The 17,758-nt window shown below is 43.3% G+C and overlaps 1 long non-coding RNA gene across 3 annotated transcripts in view; it reads right to left on the bottom strand.

The window, feature by feature from the left end:
• The window catches only part of LOC136286363 (uncharacterized), a 41,764-nt gene extending 35,581 nt beyond the window's left edge, over window positions 1-6,183 (bottom strand). For 2 of the 3 annotated variants that reach the window (XR_010719866.1, XR_010719868.1), the window contains exon 1: window positions 5,362-6,183. This is a non-coding gene — a long non-coding RNA (uncharacterized lncRNA). The remainder of the gene's footprint in view (window positions 1-5,361) is intronic. The other variant, XR_010719867.1, reaches the window with a different exon arrangement.
• Window positions 6,184-17,758: the final 11,575 nt, after the last annotated feature.

Genomic DNA, 17,758 nt, shown 5'->3' with positions numbered 1-17,758 from the left:
TATATGACTGAGTTCTCAGAAAAAGAGGAAAACTTTTGGGAAAGGTCAGTGCAAGGCTGCGTCTGTTTGGCTGTAAAATGCCTCTAGCCATTTTTATGGGTTATACACAAATATTTACTGGGTTTTCAATCGAAAACAAATATTTACTATTCTAATCACAGCAGTACTTGGCAAACACACTAGTCTCCGAATACAGAGCATCTTCTTAAGGAAATACATCCTCATCCACTGAAGTTAAGCAGGGCAAAAGAAAAATCCCTCCTTTGAAGACAGGTGGAGAGAGCTGGAGTTGCTCAGTCTGGAGAAGGCTCTGGAGAGACCTTAGAAACCCTCCAGTGCTTAAAAGGGCTACAAGAAACCTGGAGACAGACTTTGGACAAGGGCATGAAGTGACAGGACAGGGGGAACTGCTTCAAATTGAGAAAGGGTAGGTTTAGATTAGATATTAGGAAGAAAGGCATCATCATTAGGTGGTGAGTCCCTGGCACAGGTTGCCTAGAGAAGCTGTGGCTGCCCCATCTCTGGAATTGTTCAAGGCCAGGCTGGACAAGGCTTGGAGCAACCTGCCAATGGGAGATATCCCTGCCCAAGGCAGGAGGGTTGGAACTGGATGATCTTTAAGGCCTCTTCCCGTCCAAACCATTCTGTGACTTCATGAATAAGGGATGATTTTTATAATTTCGTTTCCATCCCTGAATGTCAACCAACTCAAACAGAATAGGATCTGTTTAGTGCATGCTGAAATGCGACTTTGACCGCATGTCATGAACTGATGGAAAGTTTTGCTTTCCCACTCTGTTCTCTATGGCTGAGGGTGCAGAGCACACAGTAGAAGCTTCCAAGGCATCAATATATTAGAAAGGAAACCCCCACATGTTTTAATAAGCCACAGCTACAAAACTTCAGTCGAAATGGCAAGTGCTGCGATCCTTAATTGACCACGGCAGATTTGGAAAGCTGGAGAAAGTGCTACAACAGTCAGGCAGAACTAAAAAAGTTCAGGAGTAGTTTTTGTTCTAGCTAATATTTCAATATGCAGGAAAAACTTGAGAGCTCCTCCATTTACAACATCTAACAAAATTTTGGTTTTGGACAACTAAACTATTGATTTCTACTCTGGAATACTTCATAATAATGTCTTTAAATATTCAATAAACAGTAAGGTTTAATTTAAAATGATCAGTTCTACATAAGTAATGGTGCACAGAATGTAAGGTTATAAAGAACCAACTGCCTATGCATATTCATAGCCAGGCAGTAGAAGAAAAAGTAAACGAGGAGTGTTCAGCAACATATACAGACAGGTCCCTGATCATCTTAGTCCTTATATTTTGGGACACATTGAGACCTTTAGGCTTCAAAAGATTCCATTAAATCCTTTACAAGAATGACGTGGGCACCCCAAATAAGTCTGAGACACCCCTGAGTTAAGGCATGTATCAACCTCATCAATACATTTTCCGTTTGGTGTGCCCACAGCACACTACCCATCACCAGTAATGGAATTCTACATTAGAGGTTTGAGGTCAGACAGTCTTAGATTTCTTCTCTCCTTCATCTCACCATAGAAAGTCCAAAAAACCTGAGCAGAAAGAAGGGCAGGGAGTTGCTCACTTTGAATCATTCGTTACCATAAACCTGATGACTTGGATTCCAGTTTGGGACAAGTGTGTCATGAGACCTGTTGAAAAAAGGTCTGTTTCAAATAGACACACACCCATCTGGATGGTCCTTCTGGTTTTGTCTTCATTTTAGGTTTGGTTTGGCTCCCCTGGCACTTGTTACTTCACTTTTCAAAAAAAGCTGCCAAATGTGGACAGTGGGTGTGTCTTGTTGACATCTTGCGGTCCGCACAATATGTCCATTTTGCTGATTGTCAGGGCAATATGATTAAGACCTTAAAATCAAGGGAGATTTTAGCCTGTGACATGTGTTGAACAGCAGCAGTGTTTGTTGAACAGCAGCAATTAAGCCTCATTTCAACAGTCAAGGATGACCACCTCCATCACTCTTCCTCAACCACCCTACCTCAGTCCCCAGCTGTATCATTTGTCTGGGTCTTCCTTCACCCACCAGGATTAGGCACAGCTCCAGCCAGAGCAATACCAGCAACCAAACTGAGCTAAATCCAAAGTCCTTCCAGCCCAGTACCCTGTGTCCAGCCACAGCCAGGAAACAGCTGTTTAGGAACAGAAACAAGGCAAGAGAATTATGTTCCTTGCGGTACAGTCTCCAAGTAATCAGCAGTTTAGGGGAATATTTCCTGATTTCCAGAAGTAGACTGTTCCCACAAGATGTGTGCATCCAAGGCTTGGTCTTCCCTCCCAGCCAACTGGCAGAGGTTGGATCTTCAATCTGTCAGCCCTGAAACACTGCAGAATAGGCCAAATTCACTGCCAATAAAAAAATCAGTGACATCTTACCAGCGTGAAAGATATTAACATTATATGAGTTCTGTCTGAAAATGAAAGCATCCTAGGGTCCAGCTCTCATGTAGACAGAGGACCTTTAAATCATAATAGCAATAAGGAAAAGATTAGAAGCAATCCTGAATTTTATTTGGCTTCCCCTGAGGAGCCTTAGCTCAAGTTTGAGAGAGGTTTTGTTATGAATTTAAAAGCTAATAGATAACCCCCAAGCATTAATCTCCTTTTAAACACCACACATTGGACACAGTACTAAGAAAACCAAGGTTCAGATGTGAATGTATGAAAGAAATTAAATTAAAGTGTTGCAATGAAGTATCCACATGGCTAAAGTGATTTACAGCAGCCATGAATAAAGCCAAGCACTGATAGGAAGAGTAGCGCACATAGTAAAATGATATGGTATGGTATAATATTTATTAATAGTTTCAAAAATTATTTCAGTATAAATGACTTCAATGACTCAAAATCCCTGCCAAAACAGTGTAACATATATCACGCACCACACAGAGAGAAAGGGACCAAGGTATGGGATACTCTTATTAAAATCACAGAATAATTTAAGTAAGAAGGGACCTCTGGAAGTCATCTACTCCAACCTCCAGTTCAAAGCAGGTGTAATTAGACCAGGCTGCTCAGGGACATGTCTAGTTGAGTCTTGAACATTTCCAAGGCCAGAAATTCCACAAAATTTAAGTCATGATGTTAGAAAAATCATTTCATTTAAGTTGCAACTGTCAAACACCATTATTCCTCCATTACAGCATGCACATTACATTTACTACTTCCCACCATTTCTGTTTCTTATTGCTGTTCTGCTGAGACTCCAGAAATTTATTTGATGAAGAAATCCTTTGCAGAGGCCTCCCTCAGCTTCTGAAGCTGATATGACAGGGAAAAGGACAGGTTCCTACCTCAGCATTTGTCACTTGAGCCAAAACATTTGTAAGAAAAAGCATAAAATGAGACACTGTGTGTATATACATTTCTAGGGAAGGATTCAGAACTTCCTAATGGATTGCAGGTTTTGGGCACTGTCACTCTGGAGGAGCAGGGAAGAGGCAGGCAACAGCTACAAGACAGCCTGAAACTGCGCTCCAGCCCATCCACAGCCTGACTCACACTCCACACCAGAAGCTCCCCAGACCTCTACTGGGATGTTAGTGGACAAACCCTCCTTTGTCTTCAAGTAGATTCAGTGATTCGAGGCAGAAATGATCTCCTGCTCCAATCAGAGGTTTGTGAGTCTCCATCTTAACGGACCACAACATTATTGTGATAAAAGCAAAACCAAAAAACCAAAGTCCATCAAGAAGTCTGGAGTTCAGGAGTGGCCAGGATAAGTCACAAAGTGATACACTTGGAACAATAAACCAGCTCCGAGACCCACGTACACACAGCTCAGTGTCCCTGCTGACCCACAAAGGAACAGAATAACTTCAAAAGTTCTGGGTTGGGTAAATGATTTCTATCCCCCTGTCCAGCCCAAATCATATTTTTTTTTCAAAAGGAGGGATTAATTGCATCAGGCATTGCTCAGAGCAGGCAAACCATCCCTACAACTTCCAGTGTCCTAGATATTTGACTGCATATAATTCCAAACAATCCTTGGACTGTGTTCCTCACACTGCAAGCTCCATTGGTTGGGAGAGATGACTAAATATCAGTGGACAACAGCAATTAATGCAACAAAAAGAAGGATGATCCTAGAACTTTAAAATGCCTCTCCCGTTTTCCTCAAACTCCCACCCCTCTCTCTTATAATGATGGGAAGGGTATCTATGAAGCAGAAGCCAAAAACTAATTTAGCAACGTATTACAGAGTTGCAACAAAAATCAGGTGGACGAAACACATCCTCAGCTCAATATGTTAAAAGCCAGGATGGATTCTGGTGCTTTCCCAAGCACAGAGACAGGGAAGGCAACTCAGTTCATCAGTGCTACAGCCATCACCATCACAAATTTGGTTATGCAAGTTTCTCCAGTTTCTTATTTCAGTCAAGTTTCCTAATATGTGGCCCAAAGTCTTGCTCAGGTCATAGATTTCACAGAATATTGTGAGCTGAAAGGGACTCCCAAGGATCCTTGAGTCCAGCTCTTAAGTGAATGGCTTATACAGGGATCAAACAGAGATTGAACCCACTGTGATCAGAGAGAAGGGATTTTGCAAGGAAAAAAAGAGTTTTTGTGGAATAACAACCCATTTGCCATCACTCTGCACACGGTGATGACAAGCCACAGCTAATGCTCCAGGAATTAAGAATATCTTAACTAACCTATGTAACTAAAGAAAAATGGCGTTTTACATTCTAGAACAAAGGATTTCAAGCCTTTCCTTCTGGTCACTAACAACAGCATATACCAACATCTGTCTTAATTCTTCAAAGTGCAACAGAAATGAAGGTCAGGCATTCAACACTTGCAAACTCATCTGGACCAATAAATGTCTGCAGATTTTGGTGAACCTGCTTAAAAAACATGTCTAAGTGATGTCACCCTTTCCTTGAACCTGCAATATCCCGGGATTTACAACATCCTCCTTGTACTGGAATCAAAGCACCACTGCTTGTTCTGATAAAAGCTTTAACTTCACAGACATTACCCCAACAACATACCATCAGTTTAACAAAAGGCTCAAATATCAGACTGCATCACAAGACTCAGCCTCATGTTTCCTTCCTGCTCAGCTGCAGGGAGCACCCACTGGTGAGCCACAGGCAGAGGGCACACGGAGCCACTCAGAGCAGGCTGGCAGGCTCACTACAGCTCTGCAGGGGTTATTTATGATTATTTATGCATCTGCTTGTATATATGTACATAAAATGAAGCCATTCAGTGCCCATCATCTCTGCCAAGGGTACTGCAGGCTATGATATCATCCTAAACAAATCTTGAGGCTCTAAGAGCCAACACAGGCCCCCTAAGGCTCACTCACCATTCTGAATTACCTCTTAATGCTGCATCACTTCCAGGAGCTGAAGTGGATCTCATTTGGGAGCCATTTGTAGACAGGTAACAGCAAATGGGCTAATCAAGACCCCAGACTTTCAAAGGAGCATATTCTTGAGGAAAAAGCAACCTCTGATCTCTCATCAGCCCAAGTCAGCAGGGTTTGGTTTCTCTCCTTTCTCTCCAGCTGCACCAGGCAGAGCACGCCAGGCCTCGTTCTTCTGAAGACTCACTGCACAACCAGGGCTGTAGCCACACTGCCAAGTCGTTCATTCTTACTCCTTGCTCTCAGTAGTCTGCCCTTTTCCAAGGGAAAAAAGTCCTGACATATCAGGAAACTTTGTGCAGAGCAGCTGAACTCCAGTCCTCACTACTTCCCCACACTCCTTCCTCTTCCTCGGGAGGCACCTTCACAGCAGCAGCTTTTATCCAGGCAGTATTCCTCAGTCTAACATCATCACCCTATAAAAAGGTCTCTACCTCAAGCTCAGAAGTGCTCCAGCTCACTCATAAGAGCAGTATATTCCCAATTCAGCCTTTCCTCAGCTTACAGCTCTCCATAAAAGCAGCATCAGCACACTACTTACACAGCAGCCTTTCCCTACAAGTCCAGCTCCCTACTTGCTACCAAAGCAAGTGCAGGTGTGGCCAACTGAGCTGGCCACCCTTAGAAGGTGCAAACACCTCCCAGGTCCTACCGGTGACTAGAGGGGATTTGCTCCCAGATTGCTCTAATATAGCTGCAATAAGGAGAAGGGGGGGGGAAGAGTATTTGGGTATGTTTTAGGCAGCCTTCTGATTCACAAGAATCAAAGTTATTTTCAGAACATTCTTTATTTGAAATTGGAAAGCTCCTTTATTTAAGAGCAGCGAAGAATCAAGCACAAACATAAACAGCTGAGGAAAAATTAGGTAGTGATGAACAAGGTGTTTTTAATTATGTGGGACTGGGCTGAAGTAGCCTATTTTAGCACTTAATAAAGGAGTCTTCCTCCCCTTGCAATGTGAACTGTTAATGTGGCATTTGCAGACGAGATGGAGAAATCATGTGTTCCCTATTTATTGTACCAAGAGGTTTGATGGGTGGCATTGGAGCAGGTTAATCCACGTGCCCCAGGCCTGGGCTGCCAGTGCTGCTCATCAGCCTTCTCATGGGCAGGGCTGTACCCTGAGGGCCCCAGACAGTGACAGTAAGGAACTGTTGAAGCCATTCTGCCTCTTTGTATGAGGTTCGGTCACACTGAAAAGGTGTGGAAAAGGTTTTGTCACTCACAGGGTCCTTGCCCAGTTGAGTCATTCCTCTCTTCCCAGCTGTCAGAGGCAAACTCCGAGCCTGCACCTCCTAACCCACTCAACAACAGCATGATAAATAAACGAAATGCTTGTGATTTAAAAGGATTGATTTCTACTGCAAGGTAAAACAGGGAGGCAGAATTGTAATATATGTTTAATTATGGCACTCAAAACCAAGCTTAGCCAGAGCTGATAGAAGTTTTTTCATTGACTTCACTTGGCAAAATCAGGGTCATTCTTAGACGAATTCCCTGTTTTCCCTTCAGATCCATTGGCAGCCTTACAGCATTAGAATCCTGTGTGTGGTAATACCTTTCCCAGTACATGATCAATTCATGCTGCCATTAAGGAAATGGAAATTATGAAAGGTGACAGAAGAAGTTGGACTTTTCTGCATGTTCCATAACACAAATCCTCTCTGTAGCACTCTGTCCTCTTTTTGGGTAAGAACAGGCTTTCTCCTATAGATGCTTTTTCTCAAAAAGTAGCTCAAACTGGCTGGTCAGTGCCTAAAGCAGGACAAAATCCGTGAATATCTGCATGACTTTTAAAGCCCAGGTGGCTTTCACATGTCATGGCAACACAAATGCTACCTGTGAATACCATCGTCCTAAATGCAAGAAAGGAAAACATTTAAGATTTTCAATTTGCACAAACAACCTTCCGTCATCCTGGCAACTTCATTCCATCTGGACCATCCTGTCTTCATACTTCAGAAAGTACAGAATGAGGGAGGACAGGAAATATCAAGAGTTCACGAATGAATTTTTGACAGTTCTTTGCATCAGAATGGAAATAATTTTCCTTCCCACTCTTTTTTTCCCCCTCTACCACCACATGCTACAGTATTTTCCATATCATTGCGCTTTGTATTTGACCTCTTGGTGAAAGTCAGGAAATATCATCCACCTAATTGTGAGCACCTGCACAGCTGCAGGTGTGAGGGGAAACACCTCATTGAGCGGGTCAGGGAACTCTCTGCTGATTTACAATATTAACACCTGTCACATCCAGAAAAAGCAGCCTGTGTTCACTGTTAATGCAGCGGCAGAGGGACATGTCAGAAATGCCACTCGTGGTAGTGAAGGTGGTTATGGCTGCCTCATTTTTGAGAAAGGAGGTAATCCTTGGTTTCAGGATTGTCTGGTCTGCATTTTCAGCAAACCTTGTTCTCTCTTTTGAAGTCTTCCCCTTTTCTGCCTCGACCTAGACTGAGGGGAGTACACACACACGTTCACTCAGAGTGCATGGGACACGCTGCCCTGCCTTCGGCAGGACTGACCACGCACACCATGTGCTGCCTGCCTATAGTACGTTTGCAGGGCTTTTTCTGTTTAACTTTTAAACTGGACTCATATGAGACTCTCCCCAGCCAGACACCTCATTAAAGCTGACAGATTTACAATCCCCAGCTTGCAGTTTCTGGACTGTGGGTGGCCTTGGCCTTGGCCAACTTGCGAAATTTTGCATGCCACCATTTTCCAGTTGTAGAGTAAGGAGAAGAAGAATCCTCCTTACCTCCCATACACAGCCTTGCTGCTCAGAGTAAAGCACGGATATTTCAAAGAGGACCTGCCTGTTATGACATGCCCCTCCACTGATTGTAACAATGGAACCCCAACCACAGCTGGGGCTCCTAATAAAAATAAATTAGTGCTGCTGTTGTAAAAACAAATAAATAACACTAATAACTTCAGGAGAATTCTGTCAACACAGATGATGGGCAGGGCTGTCAGAGTATTTATTTACTACATTTCCAGAACTTTGCTGTTGACCTTTTACCTCCTTGAAACAGCCATGCTACAGAAACCTCCCTGAAGAACAGTCTCTGTCTCCCCACACAAACAGCTGAGAACCCTCTGGAGAGCTGCTAGTGAGATATATGCACTGTCTGTCAGTGGTGAAGGAGTCAATTCAACCCCACGATTCAAACAAATGCGCTTTAAGAGCATCTAATGTTTATATTGGCTTTGTGTCTGCAACGCTATTTTGAGAATGGTCTGCCTAAGGCATTTTTCTCATTTCCAGACTGAAAGGTACTTTAATGGGGCCATGCCTGCAATGGTTTAGTTCCTGTGTTGGGCTCCTTGCCGAGGCTTCCACCTGCCTGTTTAATGGCAGAGCTTTTCAACTGCTCTGCACGGGGCGATATCTGGACTTTAAGGAGTCTGCAGTGATGGTGCAGCCTGGTATCGTGTGCTGCACCCTCCTCGTGTCCCCAGGCTGAGAACAATCAGAGCTAGGCAGAGCAGGGAAGGAGTAAGAAAAAGCAATATTTACACAGTAAACTTTCCAAGCATTCAGGAGAGAATGGCTTGCAGATGTATATGTTTAAATGACATTTACACTCCCATTGTTTCCTTTAAATTGGTGCTCATCTTACAGTACGCTTCTTCGGATGAAAAAAACAATAGTGCTGAGGGCTGTGTTCTTGGTGAGAAATAACACCCTTCCCCTTCCCTCTCAGATGTACTAAGTGCTAAGAAAAAAACCACCAGCATTGTAGAATTGTGTGTTTAGTGGGGAGGGCTCCCTTAGCTCTATGAACTTCAGTCAGTTGGGTCCTCTTCAGCCAGAATAGCAGGCAGAAGGCTTCAGGTATCTGCTACAAGGGTTCAGAGCAGAGTTGGCAGAACATTTTAAATCACCCACTCCAAGGCTCCAGGGGGAAGGACAAAAGTAAGAAAATCTCAACACGATGTAATATTCAGGCCCATTTTCCCCTCGGCAAAGGCATACAGCTGAACCAAACCTTCTATTATTTTTTTTATAAACTGAGAGTCCAAGATTTACACACTCTTTGCTTCCTCAGCAATCTCGGTCACACCTACTGCTCTAGGCTAGGCAACGGAAAACAGCATCTTAGAGTTCTGGTAGTCAGCAGACAAAACAAAAGCAAATAACTTCTTCAATTGTTGACTGCTTATTTTTTGAACACCTCTATGGATATGGGACATTGCAGTTAATAGAAGTCACATCACCCTGACAGTGGGCCAAGCACCAGGAATCAGCACTGCAGGCAGCAATAGCTCATTACTGGAAGCCAGTGCTGGAGTTGTTTTATTCCAAATGTGCAGCCAGGAGGGCAGGGGAAACACCACCAAACACTTCCAGTTTCCTCTGTGTTAGTGCTTTTGTTCTGCACAGATAACTCATATGTGAGGGCTGACAATCAGCAAGTGAAAATCAACACTTGAGCAAAGGTCACTAGGAAAACATAATGCTACCTTTTCCATAAATAATTAGGATGTTGTACAGCCACTCAAAGTCCAGTCTATTACTCACCCAAGCCAAGGACTACAGAGATTTTTGCAGGCTTTGCAGCACCCTTGCCATTCGTTAACATCTCCACAGAAAAATTCTATTTAATTTACCCAGTTGTCTCTTCCCAGATGCAATGATACTTTGGCATCCCACTCTGCAACATCTCTATTTTTGATTTTCTGTCTTGGAAATTGGTTTTGTGGTTGAACCACATATTTTTTTCACTTCCTATGATTGACATATGATCTGAGCTTGACTAGAGGAAAGGGACATTCTGCATACCACATCATCAAGAGAAAACCAGCCCCGGACAAGGAATTTGTATGGACTTGGTCTGACTGGTAAAGAAGGTCAGAATGAAAACATATGACATGTAGAGAAACAGCCCTATGAGATTAATGTGAAGGCAGGAGGAGAAATCAGATGTCTATTGCAATGCAGTCCTCCAGCTGGGGTACTCTGCACTCCTTGGGGTTTTGCTGAACTGACAAGCTGCACACCAACCCCATCTGAAATGCCTTGTCACCCCAGGGGTCACCTGGGTGCTGCCCTGCCAAGAGAAGGTGACAAGTCACAGCCCACAGGCCGGCTCAGGCTCTGGCTGAAGAGTGTGAAATAAGAGCTGAGGTGCCTCCTCCCATCACACATGGGATCACACATGGGATCTGTCTGTCCTGAGATGAATGCTGAGTGATTCTGCTGTTAGTTCTAATAACAAAAGTCCTGATGCAGTCTGCTCCTCTTGGTGCCACATTGAAATCATTGCAGAATTACATCAGAGAAATCCAGAATGATTGATTAGGTACAAGATGGTGCGTGATTACAAACCAAAATATGACCAGGACCTGTAAAGTCATTCCCTTCACTGCTGAGGAAGCTGTGACCATGTGGATCTGAATTACACAGTGCCAGTGAAGGACTGTGCCCTCTGAACCCAGGGGACCTAACCAGGACTCTTCAGGATTTCTTTTAGTGCATGTTGTTTTCAGATGCCTTTGCAAAATAGCAAGTACCGGGTACAGAGAAAGCAATAGTATGATAGAAATCAAGTTAAATCATTCCTGTGAAGAATTTTCATAGGTATGTATTCAATAAGCATCAGGAGGGAAAGATCACACTGGATTCACTACAGATCAGTATTTCTGCACACTTGTGAACTGCTGAAAGTACAGTGCACAACCCAACTGTGTAACACAGCAGAAAACCAGTTCCACTTGGTTCACTGTACAAATTCCAAATGTTATTTTTCACCAAAACCTTCTTCTTATTTTCTTTTTAAATGGAACTGTCATTCACTAGAGGACTGAATGGAAATGATCAAACTGCAGTCACTGGAAAGACTTCTGTACACGTTGGATTGGATTTTACTGGAGTAGCTTGAAGCAAATGTTTATATATACTTCCAGTGAGTTTATTTTCTTAGGGTGAATGAAAATAGAAACTTCTTGGAGCAGGGAATGGAGAAAATCAGCTTTCCACAGAAACCACAACTGAGAAGAATTTGATAACAGTTCAGAATAAGGAGTGCTATGATATTTTAGTTTCACTAAAGACTTATCTTCCTTCAGAAATTTATTGCACCTTATATACTTAGAACTGGTTATCCACAGGTTGCCTTCATGTGAGCACTCAGAAATACTGATTGTAGCAGAGGTATTTTGATGTTTTACCAGCATCTTGGGAAACCAAGTCTGAACTATTTTGGGCAGAAGTCAAACACTTTATTTCCAACGCCACAAGAAATAACAGAGCAGCCAATTATTTCCCTCTCCCCCTTATAGCACAGATGAAATTAGCAATATCACCCAATCACATGTCAAAGCCACAAAACCAGTCTCTAAATAGATTCAATACTTAGCCAAGACTGCAAACATATCAGAATAAAGGAAGCTCAAGAGGAGTCATGTCATGTCCAGCACTTTGCCCAGTTCTAATAATTCCATCATGCCTGTATAAAAAACAGGCAGGTATTATGGCTGTTAGCTGATGAGGAGTAAAAGACATGTTCTGTGATACTTCAAGGCTTGATGTAGAGGTTCTAGTGTTCTTTCCTAAACCTTAAACATCTTTTTACCCTTCCCTTTAAGGCACACTACAGCATCATTGCTCAGTTCTTAACAATCTGTCCGTGACACAAGAAACAAGGAAGGAAACTGGACAATCACTCAACCAAAGCCTGTTGTTTTCTTCCACTGAAGAGTTTTAAGCATTTTGGGATTCCTCACTGAGAGGAAGGCAAAGAGAGGGCTCTACCTTGGCAGAAGAGAGAGACATCAGAAGGAGCATGGAACAGTCGGGGTGATTTGGATTGGCCAAAAAACCGATGTCATCAGATGGATGAGAAACCTCCAGTGCAGAGCGAAAATTTGAGAAATAAGAAAATGTCACTGAGGTAAATTTATTTTAAATAAATAAAATTTATTTTACCTAAGACTGTAGAACAACTGGTGCAAATGCCTCAGCTTCTGTTACCTCTGTAACAACTCTGAATCCTGCTCTTATAGACTCTCTTCAGGAAAGGAATGTTAAGTGCCTGTATGTCCAGTCACTCCCAGACTTTTCATTTGGTTCTCACTGAGGGCATGCAAAATGCCCAGGGAAGTGAGTCCCAAACAGATGGGACGCATTAGAGTGACTGGAATTGAAGAAAAACAGATTAGAAAACACCCCAAAGAATTATTTCTCCGATTGAAAAATAAGCAGTAATTACATTCTTATTATTCTGCAGGAAAAAAAAAAATTTGATTGCCATGGAATTCTCACCAGAAAAAAAATTACATCCAAATACTTTTTTTTGGATGTCTATATCCATCTTGGTAAATAAATAATCCCTTCTATGGCTGAAGGTGAATAGCTCTGAGTGTCTTACAGCATCTGCACCACTAAAACCTGCTTTTCTTGCCAGACCTCATCACTCATAAAACAGTGTTGTATCAGAGCAGCCCCTGCAGTGCAATTCAGACACCACTGAGGTCCTGGGGGAGAGAATAAAACAGGAGAGCCTTGGAACTATGGCTCCCATGGGACACCACCACAAAACAGATGCAGAGATTTATTTCTGTTGTAACAAAATCCCATTTTCTGATGGGGAAAGATTTGGTCTGGATTGTCTTTTCTGGTCTCATTTATTGTTTGAGTACAAAGCTACAGGAGGAATCACATTCATTTGTTTTAATACATCAGAAGCAAGAGGCAATGCACCATTGGTCTAGTTTCATTTCATCTGTTTAAGAGAACATTTTGTACTCTCAATGAAGTATCAAGTCTCGATTTGTGCCAAGCTCATAATGAAATTGCAGACCAACAACACTTCTGTTTGGAAATAAGGTCAAAGATAGGAATGACAGGCATGAAAAGACACATCCACAAAGTCAAGACCATGACTTGAAAAGCAAAATAATAAGTTAACAGCCCTGAAACCACAGCTCTCCATGACTTGTGCACAGTGTGTGGAAGGACAGACTGGTTTTGACTAAACTGCCTCACTCTGCCAAGGAGTTATTTCTCATGAAAACTCCTCAGAGCTTTTCAACCCACAAGAAAATCTTCCATTATATTACCTTTTCATGCAGAGTTGGAACTGAGACAAACAGCAGTTTGTCAGGGTTTTCTTCAAGATGGAAATTCTGGGGGAAGTTGCTCAGCTCTTTTTGTCAGCTGCCATGGAAGATAAATGATTGTCTAAGCAGAAGTACACCAGGGCTTTCTCCAGGGTGCTTTGGCTGAGATCAACTTGAGGATTGTCTTCCTACCAGGCACTGTCACAAAACACCTTTGTGACTTCTGCTGGACAGCTCCAGAGGGCCAGCAAGGAGAGAGGCAAAACTGGGAAAGGTGGAAACAGTGGTCTGTCCTCTACAGATCCACTACAGCCAGTTCTGCTGCTGCTAACTACAGCAACACTGAGGAAATTCCTCTCTTTCCATGAGGTCCTCCAATGGCTGTGCAGCTTCCACAGGGTCAGGCTGAATTCTGCAGACAGGCTTTAAAAAGTTCAAGTTGTTCCATGCATGCAATCACAGCCTTTGTAATCTGTTCATTTATTTTATAGTAAATAGTATGTTTTCTCAGTTATTTACCAACAGTTGCAGAAGCTGCTTCTCTGATGACCTCTCCTGAAGAAGCTTCTTCTTCTTCTTCAGTAGAAGTCATCACATATTTCTCACAGATTTTCTTCCTGGATTATCAGTAACACTCTGTGTAAAGGCTTCCTTTGATAAAAAATGGCCATACAAATGGGCAGCACAGAGGTGGTTTTATCAATCCACACTGCATATCCCTAGAGGAAATAACCAGATGCTTTTTCATTGGGATTCAGTGAAGGAGAACCATTCCCAGAAGCTTAACATAGCCGACTGGATACTTGTCAAGGACCCCTGCGCCTGCCACGCACACTGGAAGTTCTGCCATCAGAGTAGGCAATTCCTCTGTGTGAAAAAAGGAGCAGCAAAAGGACACCAAAATCATTTGGACTTTGGGCATGGTTGTGGTTCAGCTCCAGAAACTTCTGGGTTCAAATTTACCTTCTCCAGGGTATTAACCTGCCAGCTGATCACCAGCTGCTCAAGCTGAGAGGAGGATCATATCCATTTATAAAGGGCATATGGAAACATGTCCAGGAAAACACAGGCATGGCCAAACCTGGACCTGCAGAAAGGGACTTCCTTATTCCACCTCCCTCAAATTAAGATATCCCCAATGCCAGCAAGCTGAATACTTTCTTATGCACACTGGGACCTTCCTCAGACCGTTCAGCCTTTTACAAAATGATTCTTCTTTCCCTTGTTGACAAACCCTTTTCTGAGGTTGTTTTTCAGCAGTGGAACAGGAAGTGAGATTTACTTGTTTAACCTCACTGTACACACACAAAACCCCAAGCCATTTGCACAGTGCCCCTTCTCTCCTTAAGATCTCCTTCAAAGTACCCCAGGCAGGACCTCTCACCATCACGGGGTGAATGAGGTTGTAACTGAGATTCCACTTGCAAAGCAGGATGTAAATATGGGAGAAGCAAAGCACAGAACCCATCTGTAATATCCTGGATAGCGCAACAACTCTGGGTACTATGGCTGTTCTCCTTAACCCTTCCCTCTCCAACCACATCACAGCCATCTCTTTCAAAGGGCAGAGTCTGAACACAGCTGCTGGGTCTGTCCTTAGGCCAAAAGGCTACATCTAGCAGAGCAGCTCTACATGTCTCTGACTTGGGCATTCCCAAAAAAATGTCATCTCTTGGCCTTTGTTCCTGTCACCACCCGAGTGCAAAACCCCTTCTGATTCTGTGTAATTCACAAGGAATCCTGGTACCAACTTCTCTTGTGATCATCACTCAGAACCAGGAATCCAGGCCATTCCAGCATCCAGCCTGGAAACTGACTTATTACTAGTGATTGACCCAACTTCAGAAATAACTTTTGGTCTCCACTGTAAGTCCCAGGACTATTTTTCGAAGGATTATTTCCTTTACACACCCACTTGCATGCTGAGAATCTAACATTCCTTCCTATCAAAATCTGGGCTGGGCTCATAACCTTCCAAACAAATCATTTCCAAGCTCCTATTAATCATTCCTTTTTCACCTCTCCCATAGAGATAATCCCCCTCTGGTAATTTGAACCTGGATGACACAGAAATTTTGAATAGATTAATTTCATTTTTGCTCAGCAAGTGTCCAGTCCATGTCTGGTTAGAAGATGGGTGAGTTTTTCCAAAGTGAAAGATGCTACATACTCTTTTACTTATTTCAGTGTGCACATCCACTGATGATGCCATTTTTCCCAAGGTAGAAGGCCCCTGAATATTTATTTTTCAATCTCAGATGTCCTAACTATTTGCATAGAGGATACATTGTAGCAGGATGATCTCTTGTGACACTGTTTTTTCCAGTTTTTCCTGGTGACCTAAATAGCTCCAAGCCAAGAATTTCACATGAAAAATGCAGGATGTACTTCACATAACCCTGTGAAAGCCTGATGCCAGTATCTGGATACATATCCAATTTGGTATTCCCTGAAATCACTAGAACAGGGCGACAGGAGTACCCCACCCCTCTAGGCAGCACATCACATTAAATCCTAGCCTAGGGCAGAGAGCCACTAGGGAGGTTAAACTATTCAGATTGCTTTTTAAACATTTCCTTCCTCCTTCCTCACAAGCTGACATGAGGGCTTTAATAAGGCTGAAGCTCTGGAACAAAGATCAGACATTCTCCCATACAAGAAATACTCTCAGAGTTGTGTTGCATTCTGAGCCTTCACTGTATTCAGTTGCCATGATTCCACCTTCCCATCCTAGGCAGTAGCTCAGACACACTATTCCTCATCTCGGGAAATGCAAAGGATATTGTAGACCATGGATTTGTTGGCTGTCTCTCTTCCCACCTCCTTCTGTGATACTGACACATTTTCAGCATTATTTCTGCCAAGGCTGTCACTGCCCAGCACAGGTTATCCTGTACTAAGCACTGACATATTCACTGAGAGTCTCTGGGAAACATTCACAATCCCTGCAACAACTTACTAAACTCCCATAAGCATCTCTTGAGTGACTCTAACATTAAATTTCTTACAGGTGTTCTTCAGTCCCTTTTTTGGCATTCCTGAAATATATAAAGGTACTGATACCAGAACTTGCTCCTCGGTAGGGCAAATACTTTATGAGCAGATGACAGCACTGGCCAGACGCAGCTGGCTTTGTACTTCCCATAAGAAGCAAAGGGTTTTCCAGTTTAACTATGAACACTATGATGATACCCTTTCCTATCCATCTAAATCAATCCCTACGTTGAGAATATTAGCAACCAGCTCCTCTGATCAGGTACCACAAACTATTAATATTACCCTAATTGTTACACTTTCTAAAATTGCAAACCCATTTCTAGTCCCTGAGAGTTTGTCCTATTGGTCTTTCTCAGAGGGTATGGATTATTATTCAACTTGCATTTAGTACCTGCAGTCCCTCACTGCCTAGGAGATTTTATTCAGTCTCAAGATTACTAATATATGAGGTTTTGCTCAAGAAGAAATTCCTAATGCTTTGGGCCACATCCACTTCCCCCTCTGCCAGCAATTGTCTTTGAATTCTTATATTAGGATCTCCACAAACTGAACTACACCTCTAGGACATTTCTAAAAGGAAAATATTCATGTCATCTATTTTAGCTTCACCACAGTCAGAGGGGCACGGCCCAATGTCCACAGCAGCACTCCCTGCAGAGGCTATTTGCAAGATGTATCCCTTCCATGCCAACACACAAACCCACATCCTGGACTCATGGTGCACTGCTTCCTCGCAGCCTTCCCATTCCTACATCCAGTTCTGGGCTGCAGCTGCTCCTTGCTAGTCCCTGCTGGCCTTCCCTGCCTTACTCCAGCAAGTGGGAGGTGGCAGAAGGAGCAGCTGGCCAGGCAGCCACAAGGCCACTGCTGCTGTCAGCACAGACAGCATGAGCCCGTCAGGCCGCACGGCAGTGACAGTGCCTGCAAAGGAAAAGTTATCTCACCCCCTCCCAAGCCTCCTGTGACTCTTCTGGAGGTGATCCAGAAGCTGCATAGTCCCCCATGAGCCAGTTACTGCCCCAACGTGGTGCTTCAGTGCTAAATCCCCATCCCATGCCAAGACTGCCTGAGTAGATTGTTCCACAAGCATGAGCTTTGCAACCCACACCCCACTGTGACTTCTCAGCTGCGACCACAGCCAGAGGTCACAAGCCATTGTACACAGCCACCTTCCCCAGGGATCTGTCTCATTCCTGGAATCACTGTCAGAGCATCTCCTGGGTTAGGTCACAGCAGTTCAGTATGGCCAGCCTGGACAGGAGGGCACAA

This window comes from Chamaea fasciata, unplaced genomic scaffold (assembly GCF_029207755.1).
Source record: "Chamaea fasciata isolate MVZ Bird 193981 ecotype frontalis unplaced genomic scaffold, bChaFas1.0.hap1 SCAF_3, whole genome shotgun sequence".
Lineage (NCBI taxonomy): Eukaryota > Metazoa > Chordata > Aves > Passeriformes > Sylviidae > Chamaea > Chamaea fasciata.
Note: the sequence above shows the minus strand (reverse complement) of the source record. Positions and strands in the feature narration are given on the sequence as shown.